Below are 6,709 nucleotides of genomic sequence, written 5' to 3' on the forward strand. Positions count from 1 at the left end.
TGGTTGTATATCAAAGAAAAAATAGATCCATGAAGAGAAACTTAGATGGTTATTTCAGATGTTAGAAATGGCAGACAAATTTCAACATAATTTTTTTATAAGCGCAAAAATAAGGAAACGTCTTTATTACATCGCGTAACTTAGTGTTTTAATTTCTAATGTATGAGTTATCAAGGCTGTATAAACAATGAAAATATAGCATGAAGATAAAAAAGCTTCTATGTGGTCACTTCAAGTATTAGAAATAGGAAAAAAATTCAATATTGGTCTCAACTTTTTGGCACAAGGCCAGCTGTTTCAGTAGAGGGAACACGTCAATTACATCGACCCCAATTTTCAACTAGTACATTTTTGATCGACCCTGATAAACTGAAAGACAAAATGGACCATGGCGGCATCTGAACTCAGAATATAAAATCGAAAGAAATGCCGCTAAGCATTTTACTCTGCACGGTAATGATTTTACTATTGAATTTGTATAAAGGCAGTGAACTGGTAGGATCGTTAACACGCCGGACAAACTGCTTACTCTTTAAGTTCTGAATTCAAATTCTGCCGATATATACTTTGTCTTTTACCCTTATCAAGGTTGATGTAATCGACAAGGCCCCTTCTCCAAACATGATGTGTGTCAAAATTTCAAACGAGTATTAAAATTGAGTGCAAATAACGAAACGTCTTTATTACGGCTGGTAATTTAATATCTTTATTCTCTAAATGCACTTGATATCAAGTTTGTATAACAACGAAAAGTTAGCACTAAAACATAAAGCCCAAAGAAGGTCATTCTCTGAGTTAGAAAAAGCAGTGAGATATCCCTTCAACTCACACCGTGTTTGTTTAAAACACGAAAGAAGAAACTGTGTTATGTTGACCTGGATACACTGCATCTCTATAACAGAGGGAATGTTCATTATGAAATATCTTTGATCGGAATCCTATGTCTCAGAGGTGACGTACATCTAAACATGATTAAAACCGTTAAAAAAGATTTTAATTATCTTCAATGAAAGCGGAATGCTTCATTACAGGATGAAAAACAGGGCATTTTTTATCAGAGAAAGGATAACTGTGTGTGTGAAAGTGTGAGCGTGAGTGTGTGTGAATGTATGAGTATGTGAGTGTACATGTGAGTGTGTGTATTACATATTCCCTTGTGAGTGTAATTCACCGTTGATAAAATTAAGAAGTCTTGGATATGGACAGAGTTTTGCAGTTAAGAAATTTAGTTGGCAAATGCCTGGCAGTATGTTCGATATTGTTGTGCGTTAAAATAGGAATGTAATTTGTTACTGATAACCAATGGACAAAAACTGTGCTAAAACTCATCATATCTGTATGTCTGTATATGTGATTATCTGGATGTATTTATGTGTGTGTGTTTGTGTATACATACAAACACATATACGTGATAAACACATGCACAGACGTGTGGATGTGTATTACCCATATCTGCGTATGCGTATATATGGCTATGTTTACCTGTGTAGAAACCGCTGTTTTATAAAGAAATTAACTCAAGCCTTTCATAAATATAGATCAATAGAAAGGAGGCTGAATAAAATAACTACTTTAGTCAAAATGTTTGGTTAAGACCTATCATATCAGCGCAGCCAGCATGGCCGTAGTCCCCTGAGTAAAACCAGTATCGAGAAAGTAAACGAAATCATTCAATAGTGCGCCATTAATCATGCCAACACACAAAATTACTAGTGTCTTAGAATTTCTGCAGACATTTTCATTTTTCTTTTGTTCATGGAGAAGAAATTTCCACGAGAGGTTTCTCTGTCGACAACAATACATTCCAAAGGGGTCCATTATAGTATCCATAGACGTTAATTGCAAACATATATTAATGTTTCAAAGGGATCCCAGTTCTTCGTTAACAAGTTTAGTTCCCATTTCCTGTATTTTCATCAGTTATAAAAGACAACAGAATTATTATTAAACAATTTCTAGGCATAACTATATGTGTATTTTTCTCAATTGTTAAAGCACAATGGTGTATTGAGGATATAATGCGACACCTTATTTCTCTTTTATGATCATAACTATAGACTCCGCTCAGCAATTAATATTCAGAATAATTGACATTTTCAGAGGATGTTATCAATGTTGGTGAGATTTATTTGCTCTATGACAAAGAAAGAAAATACTGCTACACATCGTATTATGGATACAGAAATGTATGTGTGCGTGTATATATATATATATATATATATATATATATATATATATATATATATGTGTGTGTGTGGTGTGTGTATGTGTGTGTGTGGTGTGTGTGTATGTGTGTGTGTGTGTGTACAAAGGTGTCGATGCGAGTTTAGTCGTAAATAAGAAAATGCACAAGCGCACCAAGAGACCGTTTGCAATTTTAATAACGAGATGATGACATTTCTTCTTTCTATCTTCCTTATATAGATATGCTTCAAAAAATGTATTGCTTAAATTTCTTCAGAGATCTTTGTGATAAATTTTTATATCTTATATCATAAACATATTCTTCATTTAAACTGCATCGACGAAGCTATAAGATGTTGCGTGAATACTCGACTCCCAGTGCATCTCTTCTTATAACAAAAAAGCTGTAAGCTAATGGAAGTGATTATGTAACTCATGCTCCTTTACCATTTAATATCGTAGTCAGTAGGCCCCTGGTGCTTTACTGTGATGCATGGGTATACTGAATTCGAACAAATTGTTATCAAGATCGCTGTACCTAAAGAAAATAATATAGTATTTCATAGTATATATTTTATTTTGTTTGAAATAGTCATCCGATATCTAATGTTTTTTTTTCTTCTCTGTGTTTACTCAGGCTAACAGTGGAAAAAGTACAGGAAGTGAATTCACATGGATGGAAACTCAGTTGGAAAAGCAAAGATTTTTAGATTAAACCTTTGTCGCCGCATTCATCCCTCTATGAAACTCACAGCTTATTTGGTATGTTTGACTAATATAATATATTTTATTATATTTACTGTATCTACTCGGGCACAGATTAGTATTTTCAGCATTAGAAAATAGTTCTCCAAAGACGAAATACAACAGCGATTAGCATACCCATATTCGAATTTATCAGAACATATAGAGTGAATTTCTAAGACATCGCTTATACTGAAGTTGTCAACTGCATGCACTGCAGTTTATCATGACTTGTTTCAGAATGTCAGTGCTAAATTAATGCAAACTTGTTAATGTTTTGTAATAAACTTATATACAACACTGTTCTTATCACACGTAGGAGGAAAATCCAGGCAGGAATGCATTATGTAGGAGAGGAAATACAGGAAAAAGGATTAAAAAAAAACAGCATTAGATAAATGCGTGTGTTATGGCCATATCTATCCAATAAATTCTGTTATAGCAACTAATATATTACAGAACCAGGGCTAGAATAATATATCCATATAAAATCTAAATTTTTGAAGACATATAACATTGGTAATAAATAATAAATCTGACTATTGATATGTTTATCATATAATATTGGGGAATTCCTGACCAAATTTATAGAAACGTGACAAAGCGATATTCTTTTGAAGATTATATATATGTTCAGCTTCATTATATTAAGTTCTTGATTGCCTAACTGTGTCAGCCTTTCTATATATCATCGCTCGTAAATCATTTCAAATGATATCCATGCCCATGCGCGTAAATTCATTTGTTGCATCGACAAGCGATACCGAATGAGCGTAAATACATAGGCTTTCCAAAATTAACATGGCTCTATAGATATACCTATATGTCTGTGTGCGTGTTTATGTAAACACACACATGTACATACATATTTACATACATACACACGCACACAGACACACACACGCACACACACATATAAATATATATATATATATATATATTATATATATATATATATATATATATATATATATATATATATAAATATATATACATATCAATATATATATATATATATTTATATATATAGATAACATAAATTGTTTAGTTATGAAAATTTATCTTCATCAATAGACAATGTATCATAATTTCCAAATGTTAGTCAAGATCAGCTCCATATGAATTGGGAGGCAATTTCAAGAACCAAGAATTTTCCAAATTTAATTTGCTATTAAAGAAATGGACGTATTTATTGCTTGGAAGTAAGAGGACAGTCGTAGATCCGTGGTTCTGTCTCGATAGTCGTCAGCAGAACAACAACGGTCCGACGTTATCTTCAGAAGCATAGATTAAGACTTTTACAAAAAGAGCAGGATATGTTTATGACCTAAGTAATTTGTATAATCTAAACTGAAATGATCTAATGGTAATAACTGAATGTGGCTAGTGCTATGTTTTTAACATCAACAAATACATGTATATCGAATACAATACAACAGGAATTTTTATTCATTAAAATTGTTTTGTTTCTAGCGGATGTGTCATTGTGCAAGTGACGTGTACGTGATATGTACTTATAGTTGTGAGTTCAGTTAGTGCAGCCGAAATAAATATAGACATATTACTACCTAACAAAAAGCATCATCATTGTGAAGGATTGGAGTTTCACCAACACAATTAATTATAATATTGATCAATTTGTTGAGTTTTAGCATATGTTAAAGAATCCTGTAATTAAAGGCGTCCCAGGTTTCAGCGTTATATTCCGTCACCAGAAATCACACGAGGAAGAAAGGTTATGATGTGAGAGGGTTTATATGTAAACAGACAGTGCTACCTTGTAAATTTACTTTCGTTCTAAATGCATAACTTATTGATAGGAAATTTATGGAAGTTAAAAATTTTGTTTAATAAATAAGAGAAAAAATTATCATCAGTAATCCGCGACTAAATATTTAATAAAATGCGAATTATTTATCTGCTTCAGTGAGAAGTAACCTCAAGAAAAACACACTATTAGAAATAGCACATTTCTGAGAAAGCATATTCTAGCATTTCCAGGAGTTGCTACTATTAAGAATATATTAGATCCCAACTGTCAGAAGTAGACAATCACTTTGCCTTGAGTACATATGGATATAGGTCTACTTCATCACAGCTAACCTAGGGCTACACAACCAGAACAATCATAAGATCTAAGATACACATGGCAAGTGTAAGAGTTTCTATTTAACAGCTAAGAAATATATATATATCTTCTTACTACCTTCGACTAAAACTATTCCGTTAATTTAATTTTGCTTGCAACGAATAATTAATTCTATTTTTGACTTTTTCATTCTCCTTCTCCTAATATTTCTCAGACCCATCTCCATTTCCATGCTGTTGTCATCATCGACATATTTCATATTCTGATTCTATTTGAAACTGTATTTGACACTATAACTGACATTTCATAAAAGTTGCTGGAGGACATCTCTCTCCTTTTCCACTTCAAATTGCAACTGAAAACATCAATACTCCACCGCCCCACCACATTAAGTTGTACTTGAAGAAATTACTATCCCCACTCAGCGACATTAAGTTGTAGTTGAACACTTTAATGAGAATTTGGTCGGAGGAGAAAGGCGTTTGAATCGACGGGTTACAGAGAAACGAGTCTAACAGTAATCACTTCAATTCGTATCTTCGGGACATGCTTGAGCATCATCGAACTTAACCTCTCCCAACGCACACCGTCAGCCTGTAGACGCCGGGAAATATAGGCGACATTCTAATACAAAAAGTATCAAAACGAACGTTCGAATCTTGTAAAATTTACGGGAACAGGGCACGATGATCAGAAGACCATTGTGCGCTGCAGCAACTGTAACAGTTACAACCTCAATGTGACATTTCAGAGATAACTATACCTCTTGCAATTCCTGAATGAAGTAAGCTATCCTCATAATCAAGTCATCCTAACTTTTATCAATATGCAAGCGGACACATACATATCAGAGTAATTTTGATCAAGCCAATGCAATTATGTTGCCTTTTGTTTTATAGTTTGTGTTTTCGATGTTTCTTTATATTTTCTGATTTTGTATAAGAGGGAAGATCGGCTTATGGTGACATCATTCTTGTAATGTATCATCCTAAGCTGAGATACCCAAGATACATGTACCTTGCAAATTACTATTTCACTCTCCAAAACCTGAATCAATGCGTGACAGAGTTATGTTGAATGTGCGTAAGTTCACAGATGGATAGGTTTCACTATGTAACGCGGGAATTACACACAGTTTCTATTCATTCATAAATTTTCAAATACTCCCATAATATACCGCAACATGAAATAAGTTGTATAATCCTCACATATAGAATATTATGATTACAAAACCCGAATATATATATATATATATATACATATATATATATGGAGAGAGAGAGGGAGAGAGAGACAAAGAGGGACAGAGATAGAGAGAGAGACAGACAGACAGAGAAACATATAACATGATTTCCCTAATAACATTAATGGAGGACCCTCTACCTGGACCCCATTCTCTGACGAAGAAATCAAAACTGTTATAACTTGCAATCTACCAGATATGAATAGACGACCGTTTAACTTGATTCTTTTAAATCCATCAATGAAGAACGGATAGTTTGTGCTGGCCAAACCTATAAGTAGAGCATAAAGGCTAACTTGTAAAATAGCAGTGCTATCGCTTAAATCGATTATTCTCAATGATTTTTTTAGAAAACAATATTGAGTACGTTAAAATAACGATACTAAAGGTTCACAACAATAACTTGTTTGTCAACGACATACAAATCTTTTGCGTGTACTCAATAATAG

At 33.2% G+C, this 6,709-nt stretch overlaps 1 protein-coding gene across 3 annotated transcripts in view; it reads left to right on the plus strand.

The window, feature by feature from the left end:
• LOC115224821 (glutamate receptor ionotropic, NMDA 2B-like) overlaps positions 1-6,709 on the plus strand; it is a 743,429-nt gene that overhangs the window by 112,564 nt on the left and 624,156 nt on the right. For 2 of the 3 annotated variants that reach the window (XM_036513846.1, XM_036513847.1), the window contains exon 2: positions 2,822-2,946. The exons of the other annotated variant lie outside the window; for it this stretch is intronic. The gene's annotated coding sequence lies outside the window, so the exon portion shown is untranslated. The remainder of the gene's footprint in view (positions 1-2,821; positions 2,947-6,709) is intronic. 3 annotated transcript variants of the gene reach the window in all.

Source organism: Octopus sinensis, linkage group LG2 (genome assembly GCF_006345805.1).
Source record: "Octopus sinensis linkage group LG2, ASM634580v1, whole genome shotgun sequence".
Classification (NCBI taxonomy): domain Eukaryota; kingdom Metazoa; phylum Mollusca; class Cephalopoda; order Octopoda; family Octopodidae; genus Octopus; species Octopus sinensis.